The 21662-nt window shown below is 41.2% G+C and overlaps 1 protein-coding gene across 1 annotated transcript in view; it reads left to right on the top strand.

The window, feature by feature from the left end:
• The first annotated feature begins 5969 nt into the window (after nt 1-5969).
• MSANTD1 (Myb/SANT DNA binding domain containing 1) overlaps nt 5970-21662 on the top strand; it is a 74642-nt gene continuing 58949 nt past the window's right edge. The window contains exon 1 of the mRNA XM_050948034.1: nt 5970-6035. The gene's annotated coding sequence lies outside the window, so the exon portion shown is untranslated. The remainder of the gene's footprint in view (nt 6036-21662) is intronic.

Genomic DNA, 21662 nt, shown 5'->3' with positions numbered 1-21662 from the left:
CTCCTTTCCTAGGCTATGCTGTTGCTAATTGCCATTCCAATTGCTTTTACAGCAAACTCCTAAGAGACTGCTAGAACTTCTGTTTTTAACAGCTTGATATAGATCAATATCTAGAACATGACTGTAGGTTCTTTTTTATGCTTTACCCTATTGTAGCTGTGTGTGTGTATGATGTATTTGTGTAAGGGGCAGAGAAGTTCAGCTCCTAAAATAAATCATAAATTGTTTTGCCTTTTAAACAGGTGGTGAGACTATGAAATGTCTCTTACCTAACACAAAGTATAACTCTCACAGCTCACACACCATGGATTACCGTTTTTTGGTTTTTTTTAACAGATGTCTTCCCAAGTGTTAACATTATCCACCTATGGTTTCTAGCTGGTCATAACTGTGCCCTGTAATGTTAGCTACTGATGCTGAATTTAAAAAGCAAGTGTATTTTTCTGTTGCCTGGATAGAACATACATAGGGTTTGCTATTCATTCTACACTCCTGGCTTCAGAATGGTATTCCTGTGGAATGCTCTTAGCATGATTTAATGTATGCCTGAGAGTTGAATTAACCCCTTAACCCTTATGGCTTTGAGGTCTGGAGACACTTGATAAAATACTTCATTCTTAGAGAAACCAAGTGATTGAGCTCTTATTGAAGAGCAGGCTATAATTAGCTATTGGGCAATTCAATATAGTGGGCAGCAGATATACAAGATTCCAATGGAACAGAATGAGGCATATGGAGAAAAAGGAAAATCTTACCAAAAAAGGAATATTTTAAATCACTTCACCCATGTCCTGGAAAGGTAATTCTGTTACTTGCAGGCTCTTAAAGCACGCTTGCTTGTGGAAAGGAGTAAGATTAGCTGAGTTGTCCTTGCTGTCTTGAGCATTATTACGCTTAGGCAAGGCCTTGCCTATGGAACTTCCTTTCTGAAGGTGTCGAGTCGTCTTGAGATTGTTTTCTGAAATTAGCCCTTTCTTTTTTAGTCAGGCTGGCCATGGTCATTGAGGCCATGTCCCCTAATTCCATCTTTCCCACTCTTCTGTGCGAGCTAAGCAGATGATGGCCAAGTGTATTTGGGTTATTGTACATACAATACTTTAGGATTTTAATCCTATGCCCAGGTGCCTGCATCTTGAGGGAGTGCTTCATAAATTATTGTAAACTTTAAAAAAAAAAAAAAAAAAAAAAAAAAAAAAAAGTTAAAACCTAAAACTGGATTTTTTAAAAGATTTCTTTCTTTATTTTTATTCTTGCTTATACCGGCTTACACAGAAATGTAGTTCTATTAAGTTAAAATCTAGGGCTCTGATTCTGCAGTTGAATCCATCCAGGAGTCGTCTTGTATCTGCAAGTTCTGCTTAAAACAATAGGGCTCCCTGTGGATGCAAGGACCTGCCCATGCAGATCCAGTTGCAAGATTATGGCTTTGGAGACTAAAGAAAGGGAAAAAATCCTGCTAAAGAATGTTTTGTCTGACAACTAACTCTGAAAAATGGGATTAAAAGCTGAACTGTTTACATTATTAGCGATTAAAAGTTTATAAACTACTGTTTAGATCTGTTAAATGTGATTACAGTAGTGAAAGCTGAAGAACTTGGATAAACCTAAATTAACTGAGCATGTTTAAAAGGCATAATGTATTTACATAATGACAAAGTTTTGTGTGCCTGATCTACTGCTGTGCATTTTGTTCATTTAAGATTTAGTCTTTTAGCCATAAATTAGCCATAAATTAATCATTTATTTTTAACTGCAAAAACAGGAGACCCATACAAGAGCACCTTTGTGAAAATTTGATTTAGTAGTTCTGAGAGTCTGTTATCCTGACAATAATCATGGTGAGCAAAGTTCAAAGTTTGGGTTCATTTCAGATATGTATCCAAGAGTCTGGGTGTTTATCTGAATTATTTAATTTGGGGGTTCTCAAACTTCATTGCACCGTGACCCCTTTCCAACAACAAAATTACTACATGATGCCGGTGGGGGGAGGAGGGAGCCTGAGCCCCGCTGCCCCGGGTGGGGGTGAAGCTTGGGCTTCAGCTTCAGCCCTGGGTCCCAGCAGATCTAATGCTGGCCCTGGTGACAATGGGGTCCCAACCCACTTTGGGGTCCCGACCCACAGTTTGAGAATCACTGATTTAACTTCTTGAATCCATAAAACTATATTGGGAATCTCAAGAACAGCCTTTGTCCCATAATATTTTAGCACTATAAGTCCTGGATGGAAACTCAGAGTGAGACACATTATCTGAACGCTTCAGAGCCTTACAAGTATGATTTGAGTTTTGTTTTGGAAACAATAAGGATTCAGGTGAGGAGGCATCCTTATTTTTATCTCCAGATTAAGAACCAAGGAGGCAGGAGATTGCTCAAAGGAAGCAAAAGGAAGACTACACAACAAAGCGCACTGTCTAGGGACACAGAAGAGAAGACAAAACAGATAGATAAAAGCTGATAGACATACACCCATAGTTCAGGCAGTCAGCTCTAATAAATAAAAGCAGCATTCATATGTCAGTATGGGAAAAGTTGGAGCTTGAGGTAAAATTTCCAACTCAAGTAGACATACCTAAAAATAGTGCTAAAAATAGTGTTGCTGTGGCAATGTGAGCAGCGGGAGGGGCTCATACAGGTACATACTCAGGGAAGATAACCCCTGTTGCTGCTCGTGCCACCATGGCTATGCTCTGAGGAAGCATGCTAAAAATAATCAACACTGTTATAGGTATTCCTTGAGCTGGGAATCACAACCCCAGTTCAACATGTGGACGTACCCTATGGGTAGGACCCTACCAAATTCACAGCCATGAACAATGTGTCATGGACTGTGAAATCTGGTGTCCCCCCAAGAAATCTGGGCTTTTATATGCTTTCAGCCTGTACTATACAGATTTCATAGAGGAGACCAGCATTTCTTAAATTGCGGTCCAGACCCAAAAGGGAGTTGCAGGGGGCTTGCAAGGTTATTTTAGGGGGTTCATGATATTGCTATCTTTATTTCTGTGCTGCCTTCAGAGCTGAGCGGCTGGAGAGTGGTGGCTGCTGGCTGGGCGCCCAGCTCTGAAGGTAGTGCCCTGCCAGGAGCAGCACAGAATGAGTGGCATAGCAATACCATACCATGCCACCTTTACTTCTGTGCTGCTGCCTTCAGAGCTGGGTGGCCGGAGAGTGGCAGCTGCTGACCAAGGGCCCAGCTCTGCAGACACCAGCGCAGAAGGGTGGCAATACCATTCCATGCCATCCTTACTTCTGTGCTGCTGCTGGCAGCGGCTCTGCCTTCAGAGCTTGGCTCCCAGCCAGCAGCCACCATTCTCTGGCTGCTCAGCTCTGAAGGCAGCACCACCGTAAGGAGCAGTGGAGAAGTAAGGATAGCAGTACCACAATCCCGCCCCCCACACGCACACACAATAACTTTGTTGAAGCCCCCCCACAACTCCTTTTTGGGTCAGGACCCTTATAATTACAACACTGTGAAATTTCAGATTTAAATAGCTGAAATCATGAAATTTATGGTTTTTAAAATCCTATGACCGTGAAATTGACCAAAATGGACTGTGAATTTGGTAGGGCCCTACCTATGGGACAACTCAGGCCCTGACTTAGAACATAAAAATGGCCATACAGGGTCAGACCAATAGTTCATCTAGACCAGTATCCTATCTCCTGACAGTAGCAGGTGCCAAACTTACACTACATGCCCTACAAGACAGAGTCTGGCCCAGTATTATCCATTAATCAGTACAGTATATACTTTGGACTTTTCATCACTTGAAGCCAGGTCTGAGAAAAGATGTTGCTAAGATTTCAGTGTGCAGAGAGTGTCCGGGATAAAAGTCCAAAGAAACTTTGAACTTGCGCTTCATGACTTCTGTCTACAATGGTCTTACACACGAGTATTAAAAACATTTATGCTCGGTCCCTCCCTAGACTAAAACATGATTGCTCTAACATGATTTGGCCCATCTGTATTGGCCACATAAACTATGATCCCATTGGTCTACAGCCAAATTTAAGCCATATTAAGGATTTTTCTTAGCATAGCTATAAATTAAAGTGCTGTGGTCATTCTTCTTCATGTCTCACTTTAAATTGTAAACTTTTCAGGATAGGGAAATGGTTGGTAAAATGCCATACAAACTATGACATTAGAAATAAGAATGTTAAACCAACTCAAAACCAGTTAATAGCCCTTCTACCTTCCCTAAGATTGAAGATATCCTCTGCTCTGTCTGGTTCAATAAATGTTCTTGAGTTTATTGAAGTTGAAGACTGAGGCTAACCAGGAAAGCACCCTGCCAGTTCTTTTAAAATGGAATACATGTAGTTACTCAGCCTGCTCCCTGTTAGACCAATAATCCTTATTCAGAAAAATATGTATCATTTTCCCACTTTGTGCCTCAAAAAATATCTCCATGTTTAATGTATTTCAGTGACATTACAATGTGCCCCCCATTTTTCTCTCCAAGTGCTCTTATTTATAACTTCCCAATGTTGGCAGTTGTGGTTTCACTAAATGTCCTTTCTAATACAGATTTAGAGAATTATTGGGACAACAAAGCTGAAGAAAATCACTCACAGTATTTTAAAGAATACATACATACTCAATTAAAGACTTAACAACAGATATGTAATAAAACAATAGGCAAATAGCTACTTTGAAACATTTATATGAGAAAATGCTTTAGTTTAGTTTTTGCAACTAAAATCTTCTAATCTGCAGATAGTTTTTGCCTTTTAAGAAGAAAACAAGTTACCAGATAAAATACACAATAGTTTGTAAAGGAGAAACTTTCTTAGTCTGATAGGCAACAGATCATTTTATGATCCACTTAAAACTGTCAAGGGGGCTTGTCAGCATATTTTAACCTTGGCTTAAACAAACACTTAAAAATTCAAGGTAGAATCTTTGTAGCTAAGAAACACGTCAGTAGAGTTAGAACGAGTTAAGATTCTGTCATTTTAACTTTAAGAAATAGGTCAGAATGTTGTCTAATGTAAACTGATGTAACTCCATTGACTTCAATAGGGCTATATTAATCTACATCAGCTGAGAATCCGGTCCACAAACTTTACATAAGCTTTCCTAAGCCTTTGTTCCTTTAAAATATGACTTAATTCCTTGTCAGAGGCACAGAGCTGCATGGAAGGTGGTTGGTTGCTTGGGGTTTGGAAACTCATATAACTCATGATTTAGTTAGTGGACAGGGTCATGGGAAAATTTTGATTCTAGTCCTGTCTCCTCCAGAAACTTGCTGTGACTTTGAGCAAGGGTAAAATGTTCAAAAGCCCCTTCGTCACTCAGGGAATTAATTCCTACTGACTTTCAATTAGCCTTATGCTTCTAAGTCACTTAAGGCCTTTTCAAAATTTTACCCTTAATGTCTGAGTCTCAGTTTCTCCATCTGTAAAAGAGGGATAATGATACTTAAAGAACTCACCATTGCACAATGATTTATGATTCTCTGAAGTTCAGCAAATGAAGTGCTAAGTGTTGTTGTTTGTTTTATTTATTAATGGGAGAGCCTGTTAGCTCAGAAGTGAGGATGAGGTATGTATGTGAGGAAGAGTCCAGTAGTTAGGGGAATTGGATGAATTGGGGTATTTTTAAAGGAGGTACCTGTAGCAGGAGATGGTAGGGCAGTTGAATCAGGGCATTTGTCACTTGCTTTGGTGACAGGGGAGAAGGACTGCAAGAGGTTTAGGCAGCTGAGCTTGGCATTTACAGAGTGACCGTTTAACATCATAGGGGGTGTATTTGTCCACATTATTCTAAAAGCTAAATTATTTGCACACTAAATGTAATTAAGCCCACCTCAGCCAAACCTTTAAAAGATAACTTCCATTTGGCCTCTTTTCCCCTCCCCTCAATTGTTTTGAACTGTCTCCTCTTTCTATTCTCCACATGTTGATTTGTCCTATCTAACTCTGTTGTTCTCACTCAGATGCTAAATTCTGCTCCAGCTCTGTGGTCTGCTGTGAGGATTTCTGTACTGATTTTCTGGTCCAATGGAGATCCTCTGCTTCCAGGACACCAGGTATAAAATGTTTTCTTTTACAAAAGAATCTAAACAGTTGTACATGTGTATCCGAAAAAAGAGGTCACTCTGTGTCCTGAATGTTTGAATACAGTGGAACAGTAGAAAATGAAGTGTGTACTGCAGTCATTCAAATGTATATAAACAGCTGCCATTTTGTTTTCAGTTCAGATGAGGGGTGTTAGTTAAGTCTAATCTAGATTGTTTTGCTCTGTGAATATGGAAAAACATTATACACACATGACGGGTTCAAATGAATTTGATTTGGGTTCACATAAGGTCTTAGTGCTGGATTTCTCCTAGACAACTTGCTCTCTTTCTCCCACTGTGCTGTCTCAGAGGTTGTTGAGTGACTCTGATACTAGTTACTCTCAGACAAGTGAGCTATAACTCCTCAAGGCTTATAGTTTTGAAAAATTGTTGATTTTAAATTTCCTTCTGATCCTGAGATTCCAGCATCTTTTCCTGTGCTCAGAGGGTTGGCCTCTCTGCAGCCCCCTTCTTTCTTTTGGGCCAAGGATATCACTTCTGCTCTCCCCTCAGTCAAAATACAACTCTCTGTCCTCTCCTCTTCCCACCAGAGTTTTCTGGAAAGGATGTTCTTTTAAAGAAAACAAACAGATTTTATATGTGCAGTTGTAAATAGAAACTATTATCATGAGAAGTTAGTTTGTCCCATTTGGCATCCAAAGATATTTTGATTTCAGCAGCATCTTAGATTATTTGTCCCAGGATTGTTCTGATAGAATGTCTAGAATCTGAGGAGCAAGCCATGCACCCTGGAGCTTTTTGGGTGAGAAGAAAGCACGATATTGCTTCCCAGCTGTATAAGGCCACATTCTTCCTCTAAATTCCTACTCACGACTCACACTGCCATGATGTCTATTAGAAATCTGCTATTTAATGATGGATAGGTAGAGGGATAGATAAAAACAACTGGTTAATTATTAATACAAAATTGAAATGTATATAAAACTTGATCGTGTCCCATCTCTCCACTCCCCCACCCTTTGTTTGTTTGTCTCTTTAAATTGTGAGCTTCAAGGCACGGACAGTGGGTACAATTTTCAAAAGTGCCCAAGTTATATTGGTGTTAAATGAGTTCCTTTTTCAAAAGTGACATAGGCATTCAGGAGCCCACTGACTTTCAATGAGACTTAGACTTTTGAAAATAGGATTTCGGCTCTGAATTCATGTAGGCAGGCACTTTTGAAAGCTTTACCCAATGTCTTAATATGTGTTTAATATCTCTGCATGCTACTGCAATAGCATTCCTGAGTGCTACTGCAATCTAATTATTAAATAATAATAGTCATAATCTTTAAAAGTGATGCTGATCTTGCTTTTTCTGAATACTGGCCTGTTAAATATTATGAGAGGCACCTACAGTAGTGAAATAGTTGGCCCAAGTTACCGTAAAAATGACAGTAATTAAAAAATTATTAATGCTGATTATTTCTGGTGGTAACCACAACTTGCTAGGCACTTTACAAATAGAAAAGTAGACATGATTCTTGCCCTGAGGAACTCCCAATCTTAAGACAGACAAAAAGAGGATGGACAAAGGGAAGAACACAATTATGTTAACAAAATATTTAACGTAAACAGGACTTATTAAATACTCTCCAATTACTCCTAAAATTGTCATGGTCAGTCCTCAGGTTTCCCTGTGACATCACAGCAGAGGTGAACTTTCAAGAGGGACTTGAAAGTGTATATTTTTTTCTGTTCTGAACCAGACACTTGGCTTAAATATATCTGATTCACTCATCTTGCAAGGTCCCACTGCCCTGTCAGTCTCAATGTAGACTATGCAGTGGTGTTGTAGCTGTGTTGGTCCCAGGATATTAGAGAGACAAAGTGGATAAGGCAGTATCTTTACTGGATCAACTTCTGTTGGTAAGAGAGAGAGACCAACAGAAGTTGGTCCAATAAAAGATATGACCTCATCCACCTTATCTCTCAATGTAGAATAGGCAGCTTCTCCTAGACGTGTTGTTTTTGATCTTCTGGTAATCTCCTTCAGACCTTATACTTGTTCATGGTACTTATCTCTAATTCAGTGACTTCTCAGCACTGCAAGATACAGAAATGCCATCTTCATACACTTTCTGGTTTCTCTTGTGGCTGCCAAGATCCCACAGTACTGCCTTTGTCTATAAAGCAATGAGTACCTGGACACTGGCCAATGGCTAGCTGGCAGTTTAGTCATCTGATCCCTTACAAGGCATAGTACAGTTCATAGATCAGGAACTGGATTGCAGATTGATTGCCAAGAGAATTGGTTTCCATGGAAGCAGCTTGCAGCAGGAATCCATGTGTCTGCTTGCAGGTGACTTTGTACTGGTAAGATCGCTTTCAGCAGACACCCCTAGGCAGTGGCTGTTACATAGGCCAGTTTTGCAAAGGGTAGTGAACTGTGCAACAGCCCTTGGAGGACTAATTGCTTTGTTTGTTGTCAGTGACATTCCGCTTTCGCTACAACACACAGTGATTGAAGCTGAGTCTATTGAGGCTTAATCAAGGTTAACTCATGGTAAAGTCTAGTCCGTCAAGCACAAGTCAGCATGATTGAAACATAACTGAGAAAGTTTTGTGTTTAGACAGAGCATGTTACAATCATGCTATAGGAAACAACTGATGTTAATTTATTCTAATTTCCTCAGTGGTGAAAAGGCCTCTGGGGAGGATTTTTAACACTACTAGGAGATCATATATACCAGTGGTTTGTCCCTTGATGAACTTACTTGGTGTGTAGGTGTGCAGGGACTTTACCAAGGTAAACTACCACAATATTTGCTTACTTTATCTTGCAATCATAGAAATGTAGGGATGGAAGGGACCTTCAGAGGCCATCTAGTCCATCTCCTCTGTGCTGAGCAGAATTAAGTATACCTAAACCATCCCTGGCAGATGTTTATCTGATCTGTTCTTAAAAACCTCCAGTGAGCAGGGATTCCACAACTTCCCTAGATAACATGTTCCAGTGCTTAACAATCCTTATTGTTAGAAAGTGTTTCCTAATAATCAAACTAAATCTCCTCAAATCTATGTTGCAAATTAGCTGTGCTTAGAGATTCCAAGTTACCCATGTTAGGGAAGAAAACTTAACAATGAAAATGAGGGTGATTTACTGTGAGAGTCAGTTACTTAAATTAATGACTAGCAAGTCAGCTGCACAGATACCAAAGAACAACAGGCAAAAGATGCGACTCACAGGCCACAGTGAGTCATTAAAATTGCTGGGTCTCTAAGGCTGTGTCTACACTATATTTTTAAGATGTATTTTACAATTGTGGTCTCACAGCTCAAATTTCACAATGAAGGTTGAATAAACTAAGTTAAAATAGATGTTGAATTTGTCCAGTCCACAACAGCAGGACATCTGCTGGAGTACTGCAGAGTACTGCAGAAAGAGATCTGGGTTTCATAGTGGACCCTAAGCTAAATATGAGTCAATGGTGTAATACTGTTGCAAAAGTAAGCGAAAATCGTTCTGGGATGTATTAGCAGGAGTGTTCTACGCAAGACACGATAAGTAATTCTTCTGCTCTACTCCGTGCTGATTAGGCCTCAGCTGGAGTATTGTGTCCAGTTCTGGGGGCCACATTTCAGGAACGATGTGGACAAATTGGAGAAGGTCCAGAGAAGAGCAACAAAAATTATTAAAGGTCTAGAAAACATGACCTATGAGGGAAGATTGAAAAAATTGGGTTTGTTGAGTCCGGAAAAGAGAGGACTGAGAGGGGACATATGTTTTCAAGTACATAAAAGGTTGCTACAAAAAGGAGGGAGAAAAATTGTTGCTATTAACCTCTAAGGGAAGACAAGAAGCAATGGGCTTAAATTGCAGCAAGGGAGGTTTCGGTTGGAGAGTAGGCAAAACATCCTAACTGTCAGGGTAAGCACTGGAATAAATTGCCTAGGGAGGTTGTGGAATCTCCATCATTGGAGATTTTTAAGAACAGGTTAGACAAACGCCTGTTAGGGATGGTCTAGATAATACTTAGTCCTGCCTTGAGTGCAGAGGAGTTGACTAGATGACCTCTCAAGGTCCCTTCCAGTTCTCTGATTCTGTGATTCTATTACATCCTCATGTGCTGTTGAACTTAAGTAAGTTATGTTGGATGCCCAAATATGGCCGACAAAACTAGTGTTGCCACAGCCTAATTACATAGAGTTGCAAGTAAGGCAATTATTGTGGCAGAAACTCCTAGACAATGAGAGGAATAAAGGTCAAGCTGGGAAGTAGCCAAACGTGGTCAGACCAGAAAACAGGTCTTGGAAGGGCATTCAGAACATTGTAGAACTCAGAAGCGTTGTTATAACACACTGACTGAACACAGAGGTTAATATATAATTAGTCATCTGGGTGTGTTGTTAATAGACAAAACTACTGTAAAGAGTACTCCCATTGTGTGTCCCTTTTCTGCCTATTCTGTCCTGCTGGAATTACATTGCCAGATGAGGAACAATTTTAAAATTGGAGTTTTATTAGACTTAGTATATAAAAGAAGAAACAAATATGGCTTGCACAAGCCCCACTGCTACTCAGTCCTTTTAGTGTGCACACAACTCTGCTGCTGCAACCCCTTTGACTTCCTCTGACTTCCTCAGCAGACCTTCAATCCTTAGAGGGAAAGGGCACAAAGAAATCTAATTCTGACATTCCCTTAGGAGTGCTGCACTGGTGTGCATGCACATTGTGTTGAAGGAGCTTAACTGAGTGAAGTGACTAATTACAGTGAGAAGCACCAATTTCTTGAGCTAGACTTTATTTAAATTACTCTGATTTTTTTTTTAACACTTGCAATATTGATGCAAACTCACAGTGAAGATGTGCTATACAGATGTGACTTACCCTGTTTTAAACCAAATGGAGGATGGGAAAGGGGCAGAACATACATACTGTTTGAAATCAAAGTAAATCTCCTCCGTTCAAGATTTGTTTTAACTTTTGCAGATCATCTGTGCTGAGAGTTTGCTCTGATGTAACTACACCAGTGCAAAAATACCTAAAGTGCAGAAATAGATAAACCCTTAGTGCCAATTCCTCCTGCTGGCTACGCCCTCCTTTGGCTCTAGTGTAAGTGTCCTTTCTAGCAGCCTCAACTGTTAAATGAGCTCTTCCTCCATATCTCGCCTGATTCCATATCCACCCTCTTATGAGTGCGTTGTATTCTGAAGCCTTCAGAACTCTTCCTTCCATTCAAGAGGCTTTGCTGCCACTCTTAACCTATTACTTCTTCAATAACTCCACTGTGATATCTGCAGTATTGACAACTTCAGGCATTAAAAAATCATGAATGAGACCCCCTCCTCCAAACCTCATGATGTTTAAGTCAGTAATAAATGTTGGGTACTTTTTATTTGTCTTCTGGTTTCTGAGCCTTCAGGATGCACTTTGTTCATGTTTCCAAGCTTTTCTCTGCAATCATGAGGGTTTTAAGAAAAATGCCAAAATATTGCAAGACTTGTGTAACCTTTCTGCCAATCAGAGTTGGCAGCAACAAGGGCTGGGTTCGGTATCCAGGGGTTCCTTTTCAACAATACAATGCAAAAATGTCTCAACCCCCACCTAGTGCCCTGGGATAAATACACACCACCCCCTAGGTGCCTCTCAGAGGCAATACTTCCCCTCATGCAAGCACAGAGTCTGAGCATAGCAAAACAATATTTGAATAAAAGGAGAGAAGTAACCTGGCATTTGGCAAAACACTGCAAACAGGGTTCATAAACATAAACCATGAACAAAAGACCCACCCCAAAGTAAATTGGGTAGTGTCCTTTTCCCCTCAGGTTCTTAAGTCCAGCAACCCAAAAATCCTTTTAACGTGCCTGTCCCTTCTCTGCACCACTCTCACAGTTGCTTCCCTTGGTCAGTGCAGACCCAGAGTTCAGAGGTGCATCTGCAGAGTTCACCTCCCACCCTGGGGGGAGGGGGGAGTAAGGAGGCACCTTACTCACTCCGCTGCCCAGGCACTCACTTGCCACTCCTCTCTGCTAGCCAGGACCGGCGCTAGGGGTTTGAGTGCCCTAGGCGCACGGCAATTTCGCCGTCCCGCACGCTGGTCCCGTGGCTCCGGTGGAGCTGCTGCAGTGGTGCCTGCGGAGGGTCAGGTGCTCCGCGGCTCCGGTGGAGCTGCCGCAGTCGTGCCTGCGGGCGGTTCACCGGAGCTGCGCAAGCAGCCGACCATCCGCAGGCACGACTGTGGCAGCTCCACCGGAGCCGCGGACCAGCGGACCCTCCACAGGCACCACTGCGGCAGCTCCACTGGAGCCGCGGACCAGCGGACCCTCCGCAGGCACCACCAGCTGCCTGCCGCCCCCTCCGGCAAAACGGCGCCCACCAATTATTCTGGCGCCCTAGGCGATTGCCTAGACTGCCTAAATAGTAGCACCAGCCCTGCTGCCAGCTGCCTTGCCAGCTGCGCCTCTCTGTGGGGCTCTGCTCTGGCCCTCTCCACCAGCTGCCATGCTGGCTGCTCGCTGCGCCTCTCCACTGGGCTGTGCTCCAATTCTCTCCACCAGCCGCCCGATCACCAAGATGTCTTCAGGGCCTACCATTTAACACAGCTCTCAGTGATTTCAGCTGTTACTGGGGGATTCTCACTGCTGGTGCACACTGTGCAGTCTCTTGCATCAGAAACACTGCCTCAAATACTTAGACGAGGATGTCAGTGATTTCAGCTCTGCAGCGTGTAACAAGACTCTCAATTGAGTCTAAACTAGCTCTTTTATTACACAGTGGTGAGAGAAAGGGTCAAATGGTGTGTACAACCCTTAAGCAGGGCCCACACTGCCAGGTACAAGTACCATCCCCACCCTCCCTCAAGTCATATGGCTTTGGAATCCATGTCCCCTGTCCAGCGAGTGCTGTTCAGTTGAGCGTGAGTCTCTCCGTGGTGGGTATGCCAGGTACAGTTCTGCTGGCCTCGATTCACAACAAGGATTACAGCCCTTTATTAGACCTGCCCCTATAATAAGGAGACTGGGGATCCAACACCAGCCAAAAGTGATCATTTGGGCAAGCAATCCCATCATGCTGAGTGTAGTAAGTGAAGGCCCAGTATGAGGCCTGAGGCCTGAACTAAAGTAATGGTCAAGACTTTGCTAACATAAAGCAGAGTGAAGCTGTGAGCCAGAGGCAGGCCCTGCTCACAGAAGCTGGCAAGGAAAGGGCTGATGCTGCAAGAAGATACGTACCTAAAAGGTACTGAACACTAGAGATCAGAACATTCACATACTTGCACATTCCACACAGATAACAAGGAACAGACAGACCCATCCCAATGACAGGGGCAAAAGGGTAATATGATGGATAGAGTTGTTTTGATCGAACCAACATGTATAAGGTGAGAGGCGGCACCTTACTACGTAGAAGGGTTGTACCTCAATACGTCAGACGTGATGTGTAACTTGTTTGTACCTGTGTATAAAAATGTATCCTTGGGGCGATGTCTTTGTCCGGCCTAGGGGGCAGTGGAAAGTCCCGCCACTAACTGAGCCGAGTCCATTGCCAAGAGGCACTCTCTCGTAGTATGCCCGGCAGACTAAGTAATCTACGGGGAACTGCAATTGTGTCCGAGCACAATAAACCTGGCCGACGTGCCTTCGTACCTTACTAGACTCTGTGGTCATTGGGGGTTCTCTTCGGGTCTGCTGTGTCAGCTATCTGCGCAGAGCTGGGGCAGCACACAGAGGGAACACACGCACGCAGCCGAGTGATACCAACAAGGAAAGAGCAGAGCAGAGCATCACACTGGTAGCATCTGACAACACTCAAATCTGACAACACTGAGCATCTAGGCAGGGTGGGTGTGCCCATGCAAACGAGATCAGCTCCTGAGATTCTCTTCCACAGCTCATCATTAGATGTCAAGGGAGAGCTCATTCAGACTCTGCTTATACTTGCATTAAAATTGTGAGTAGGCAATACTGATTTGAGAAGTGTCCCTATGGGTGCTCCACTGTAGGTAGCAATGTACATTTGGCCTGCATACGTGCTCTCAAGGCAGACCATGAGACAGGGAAAGCGCATGTGCGGGTCAAACAGACACTGCTACTGAGATGCAGATACATGGATACACCTACAGTGGAGCACACATAGGGGGCCACATCTCGAAGAACCACAGTTACTGCACAATGTGAGTAACCCCCTTTTTCTAACTTTTTGTGTCTTGAAGTGCTGTTTTGAAAACATCATCCACACCCCTTTCTGTTCAGCATACTAGACCTGTTCAGAGTGATGAATCTTTGGTTTGCTTTTTTGGAACAGGATCACCACCTTTTATATTGGATCTGGGCTTGATGAGCTGGGCATTTTCTTCATCTGTACTTGGCTGAGATGGAGGTATAGATACTTGTGAAAAAAACATGCTAAGCACTTTTTTGGTCTGCTCTGGTCCACACTACTGACCTCAGTGGGATGTGGTGGCCTTTCTTACATTATTACTGTGTATTTTGTCATCTCCATCTATAAATTTCTACTTTAATTTAAATACAAAACTTCAATGTAACTATTAGAGGTGGACTCAGATCAAAACCTTGACTCAAACACCACTGAACTTCGAGGGATTTTAAATTCTGCATATCCGTTGCAACTGACTGCTTTCTCTCCATGGTCAGTCCCAACCTCAGTTGTGAACATCTGAAATGCAGGAAAATTCAGATCCAGATTCAAATTTTGCAGCTCAAGTCCAACAATATAGCAAAAGGCACCAACATCCTCAGTTATTTATTACTGAAGTCTTTTGTAGAGTTTTCTATGTAAGCTATCAGATTTGTTGAAATAAAAATATTTTTTAAAAAGGGAAGTGCACACACAAAATACGTTTATATGCTACAGGATTTGCTGAAATCATCTCTTCTCTCAAAATGTTCTGCTTCCTCATGCTATTTTCTATTTCCACATGTAAAGTAACCAAACATCAAGCAAACCGTTTCAGTGTAAGAAGAAAAAATCAGAGGCAGTTGATAATAGAGAGCTTGTTGTCTGTAATCTCACAACTGAAAGGTTATTGCTCCTTTGTTTCTATTAACATTTACTATACCATATGATATGATGAAACAAAAACAATGACTATCATTAACATTTGATTTCATTAAAGATTAGAGTATAAACACTTTAAAAATGGAATTAAACTCTGTTGTCCCTAGCCTCTGTTTGCCAGAAGCTGGGAATGAGTGACACGGGATGGATCACTTGATGATTACTTGTTCTGTTCATTCCCTCTGGGGCACCTGGCACTGGTCACAGTCAGAAGACAGGATACTGGGCTAGATGGACCTTTGGTCTGACCCAGTAGGGCCATTCTTATGTTGTTATATTAAAACATGGAGGGTGGAAAAATCATTCCAATTATTGGGGAGAAAAATAAGCATGAAGCTGTTATTGGCTTGTTGAATATATTGGCTAAATTTACATAATCCCCAGCATTTCTTCTTCTGCTCAGTTAAGATTCAGTCTGAACTAAGTTCAGTGTCCTGGTCTTTGTGTTTATGATTTTACTAAGAGCTTCAAACAACCACATATTTATATAACATTAATACATACTCTAGCTGAATAAAACTATATTTTAGCTTACAAAGCTATAGCCAACATTTTAAGACTATACTGTAGGCCTATTCAGATAATGAAATGAGCAGCTCGGAACTCTCTTGTGATCTACATTTGAGAATATTTAGTACCCAGATGTCCACACTGAAAGATTTAATTGGTCTGAACTGGGTCTTTTGTCACACAGCACCTCAGTAATCTGGTTGGCTTTGGTTGGCCTCCAGCAACTGTTTGATGGCAATCTTTATAGCTTGAATCAGAGGTCAGGTTTACAGTACAAAGTTTTGTCAGCATAGCTATGTTGGTCAGTGGTTGGGGCCTGCACTCTGCTAGGCCATTCCCTTCCCAGGCTTCTCCTGCTATGTGACTGGTCCCATGTTCAAATTCTGGAGTCCTCAGTAAGTATTTTAAATAATAAACTTCAATAAAGTAAAACCATAAGCCCTGGAGCTCTGTTGGTCAGGCAGAGTCACAGTGGGGGGCAATCACACACATTCTCTCTCCAGATTGCCTGCTTGTATGCCAAAGAATTAATAAAAATGTACAGTGTGTGTGTGTCAATATCAATTGACCAATGAATACGAGAAACAGGTTACCAAATCAGAAACTGCTGCTGGGTAAAGAAAGAAACTGATGCTAGGCAGAGCAGGACTAGTAACCTTCACCTGAGTCACAATCACAACAGGAGCTGGAGACCTGCTCTTCTCAGGCCAGGAGTCATTTCTGCACATGTAAAGATCCGCAAAGGTTACTCAGCGGACACCTTGATTGACAGCCCCTAGGCTGAACTCACTCTTCTGGCCTTATGCTGTTAGTGCAGCCTTCGCCCTTGACCAATGAGCCAGCAACTCCTGTGCAGATGCAGTTAAGAGTCTTTTGACAGTATAGCTTATGCCATCAAAGGAAATGATTTAATTGTATCAGCAAAATAACTCCTTTTGCTGGTATAAACTGCATCTCCACTAGGGACCTATGCCAATGTATTTGTACCAATATAGCTTTATCAGCAATGCCTTTGTAGTGTAGACTAGCTCTGAGATGTCAAAGGCAGACTTGGGCTAAACTCACTTTTCTAAGAAGCAAGGAAAAAATAGAAATTATGGGATGCTCTGAGATTTACTTGAAAATCTGACTGCAGTCTCATATCTATCAAAGGAAATACTTTTATAAAAAATAGTCTTCCAGCATAGCTATTGAAAGTGAAGTTCAAAAGTTCACTTAGTTCAGATACTTTAATCATAGACCACAAAGTACATAAGTCCTATCAGCTGACTGTTGCCCCTGAGAAAAATGACTTTACAAGTCAAAACAAATACCAGTTGTTTACAAAGTTCAGCGTCTGAATTAATTTCAAACCATGTCCACAATGAAGCTTTGAATCATGCTATCCACAATATGTTTAAATTAGGGCTGTTGATTAACCGCAGTTAATTCATGTGATTAATTCAAAAAAATTAATCAATTTAAAAACCTCAGTTTTAATCGCATTGTTAAACAATAGAATACCAACTGAAATTTATTAAATATTTTGGAAGTTTTTCTGTATTTTCAAATATATTGATTTCAGTTACAACACAGAATACAAAATGTACAGTATTTACTTTATATTTTATTACAAATATTTGCACTGTAAAAATGATAAACAAAGGAAATATTTTTCAATTTACCTCATACAAGTACCATAGAGCAATCTCTTTATTGTGAAAGTGCAACTTACAAATGCAGATTTTTTTGTTACACAACTGCACTCAAAAACAAAGCAATGTAAAACTTTAGAGCCTACAAGTCCAATCAGTCCTACTTCTTGTTCAGCCAACTGCTAAGACAAACAAGCTTCTTTACATTTGTGGGGCGTGATGCTGCCAGCTTCTTATTTACAATGTCACTTGAAAGTGAGAACAGACGTTCGCATGGCATTTTTGTAGCTGGCATTGCAAGGTATTTATGTACCAGATCTGCTAAACATTAGCCACCATTTCAGAGGACATGCTTCCATGCTGATGACGCTCATTAAAAAATAATGCATTAGTAAAATTTGTGACTGAACTCATTGGGGGAGAATTGTATGTCTCCTGCTCTGTATTTTACCCACATTTTGCCATATATTTCATGTTACAGCAGTCTCGGATGGTGACCCAGCATGTAGTGCATTGCAAGAATACACTCACTGCAGATTTGACAAAACGCAAAGAAGGTAACAATGTGAAATTTCTAAAGATAGCCACAGCACTTGACCCAAGATTTAAGAATCTGAAGTACCTTCTAAAATCTGATTGGGACGGGCTGTGGAACATGTTTTCAGAAGCCTTAAAAGAGCAACACTCCAATGCAGACACAGAAACCGAACCACCAAAAAAGAAAATCAACCTTCTGCTGATGGCTTCTGACTCAGATGATGAAAATGAACATGCTTTGGATCATGATCAAGCAGAACCCATCGTCAGCATGGATGCATGTCCTCTGGAATGGTGGTTGAAGCATGAAGGAACTTATGAATCTTTAACGCATATAATATAATATGTGGAGATATACCTATCTCATAGAGCTGGAAGGGACCCTGAAAAGTCATTGAGTCCAGCCCCCTGCCTTCACTAGCACGACCAAGTACTGATTTTGCTCCAGATCCCTAAATGGGCCCAAGGATTGAACTCACAACCCTGGGTTTAGCAGGCCAATGCTCAAACCACTGAGCTACCCCTTCACCTGGCATGTAAATATCTTGCAATGCTGGCTACAACAGTGCCATGCAAACACCTGTTCTCATTTTTAGGTGATGTGGTAAACAAGAAGCTGGAAGCATTATCTGCTGCAAATGTAAACAAACTTGTTTGAGCAATTGGCTGAACAAGAAGTAGGACTGAGTGGACTTGTAGGCTCTAAAGTTTTCCATTGTTTTATTCTGAATGCAGTTTTTTTTGTACATAATTCTACACTTGTAAGTTCAACTTTCATGATAAAGAGATTTCATTACAGTACTTGTATTAAGTGCATTTAAAAATACTATTTCTTTTATTTTTACAGTGCAAATATTTATAATAAAAAATAAATTGAGCACTGTACACTTTGTACTCTGTGTTGCAATTGAATTCAACATATTTGAAAATGTGGACAGCATCCAAAAATATGTATATAAATAGTATTCTATTATTGTTTAGCAGCATGATTAATCACAATTTTTGTAATCGCTTGTCAGCCCTAGTTTAAATGTTTTCTAACATGCTACATCATGGTTTTCCTTTCTTCTGTGGACAAGGATTTTTCTTAAAACACTATCTTAGCCGAACCACAACAATAAGCAGTCCATGCATGAAAAAAATTACTTTATTAAGCAACTTTTATTCTTCAAATGTATTGTCTCTGCAGATCCACAGAGTATTAATGTGTAAAGAAAGTCAGAAAATTGAATGTGCATTCTGTGGGAAATTACAACATTTTGATTTTATTTTCAATCCAAATCAAAACATATACATGAAATTTCCTGTGGAACATGAATTCCCAAATATTTCAGTTCAGACCATCAAAATCTTTATAATATATTAAATAAGACATTAAAATATTAATTTTATTATATATTTGTATGTGAGTTTAAACTAAAACAAAATGATAGTCAAAAGAAAATGTTCAATATTATCAAAATGAAACAGGAATGCTGACATTTTTCATTTTGACTTTTTTTCCCATAAAAAGTTCTGTCAAATTTAAAACATTCCTGTGAAACATTTTTTTTCAATTAAGTTGCATTTTCTGATAAACTGTTTGGTTGAAATTTTTTCAATGACTACTAATTATGTGACAACATAGCCTGAAATGGGTTCTTTTCAAAGCAGTTGAGTGGGTGAGTGCATGCTGCTCTGTTACAGCTTTCTAGAACCAGGGACATAAAGGCCCCCATACATTCAACTTTCCCTTGTTTCCTCTCTAACTTAGGCAAACCCTATACATCTCTTAAGTACAGGGGCAGTAGAAAGGGGCTAGTGCACATTTAAACAACAGAAGTTACTTAGGTAACTTGTTCTTCTTTGAGTGATGGTCCCTATATGTATTCCAAACATGGATGCTTGTTCTCCATGAGAGACGAGCACCACAGTTGCTTATACTGCGTGGGCGACGTGCATTTTGCTGTGCGCTATGACATCTGTAAGTCTTTTCCCCTTGCTCCCTACAGTGCACTTTGACCAGCCATATACACAGCCTTCTACAATGGCAGATGCACCATTCTTCCTGGGTCGGAGACCACACCCAAAGGTTGCGGGACCACTCGCAGTGACGGCTGCGCTGCTACCAAAGGTCTCTTTTGGACTCCAAGGCCTTTTCAGCAGGGAACCATAATTCTCCCCAATGTTCAGCTTGGACGCCCGGGCACAACCTCTGCACCAGGCAGGGTACGCTTCGGCACTGTTGCATTGGTATGTGTATCCTTAGGACCCACAGTATTTCCAGGACCTGACCTATAGGCACACTGGCCACTTGGGACCCATACCACTACCCATATCCACCTTTGCAGGCCTCACCCCTTCCATATGGGCCTGTGATGTTATCTGATTAGAGTATGACTGTGCAAATCATTGTTGCTACCACTGTTATATAATTGCAATGAATCTTACACAAAGTGTGACACGTGGCCAGAAAGGGTTAAGCAGCTTGCAATCTAATTGACCCAAATTCAACCTTTAGAGACATTTTGGTAGATGTTTGTGTTTTTATGTAATCAAACAGTTCCTGTCTATGCTGTATTCTGGTAATTCAGAGATCAAAAGGACATCTTAACATTTAAATGAACTGTAAATATAGTAATATCACTGTGTTCATCTCTCTTTGAAATGTATAGCAAATCACCTGTGAAAGGTGGATAAACAGGCAATTCCTTTATGTTAATCTGTGTAGCTAATTATCAGTGATGCTTAGGAATAGGTCTACTTCAAAGTCTCCATGATTGCCTATTGTTCGCCTAAGGACTTCAACCTATCTGTATAAAAACCCCTTTGGTCCTGATCCTTTTTATCTCAGATCCGCTTGATGCTTCATGCAAGGGAAGCTTAAGTCCCAAGACTGAGATCTCCAGTCCTGACTGGATCACTTTGATATGGACAGTGAATTATAACCTATGGACTAATTCTGAAAGAACTCATTTCAACTACAAAGCTCACCATCTCTATGAATCCGATCTCAAACATACTCATATCTGTATGTATATTGATCTTGTGACCAATACTCTTTTCTTTTTCAATAAATTTTAGATTAGTTAATAAGGATTGGCTGTAAGTGTGTATTTGGCTGTAAGTGAAATATTCATTAACCTGGGAAGTAATGTGTCCAATCCTTCGGGACTGATAGAACTTTCTTATACGGTGAATAAGATTTTCAGTAATCCTCATCATATTTCACTTGGGTGTCTGGCTGGAGGCCCAAGGTTGGGTTACTTTAAGGGAACTGTGTTTTGGCTTCTGGGTAACCAGTAAGGTATTAGAGAAGCTGTTTTGTGCTGGTTTGGCAAATCTAAGTATTGGAATATCCACCAGCTTTGGGGATTGTCTGCCCCATTCTTTGCAGCTCCCCCAGAACCTTGCAGCTCGGACCCAGAGGCAGAGATGGAGTGAGAGCTGGTAACACCTGTCCCTTGTGGTTCCAAGACAAAGCACTGATTTTTCCCAACCCTCTTGCCTCTTGATGATCACTGCCAATACCAGGAGTTGCTGCAGAGGGTGGCCCTGGGTTTTGGCATCTCCTTGGAAGACGTCCAGGACCAACACCATCAGCTGCTGGACATCCTCCAGCCTAGCATACCATCCTGCATTGCATTGCCCATAAACAATGCCATCCTTCAAACTGCACAGGTGGTCTGGCATGTACAGGCATCCTGCAACCCCACGCCTAAGAGGGTAGAATGCAGATATTTTGTGCCATCCAAAGGGACTGATTTCCCTTTTTCTCCACCCCTGCTTCATTGGTGGTGGACATGGTGACTGAACTGGCGAGGCAGCACTCTAACATCTCCAACTCCTCTGGATAGGGCAGCAAAGCACCTAGACCACCTGGGATGCAAAATTTACTCCTCCAAGGCCCCTCAG

This window comes from Gopherus flavomarginatus, chromosome 3, assembly GCF_025201925.1.
Source record: "Gopherus flavomarginatus isolate rGopFla2 chromosome 3, rGopFla2.mat.asm, whole genome shotgun sequence".
Taxonomy (NCBI): Eukaryota; Metazoa; Chordata; order Testudines; family Testudinidae; genus Gopherus; species Gopherus flavomarginatus.
The sequence above is the reverse complement of the archived record's forward strand: the minus strand, read 5'-3'. Positions and strand labels throughout refer to the sequence as shown.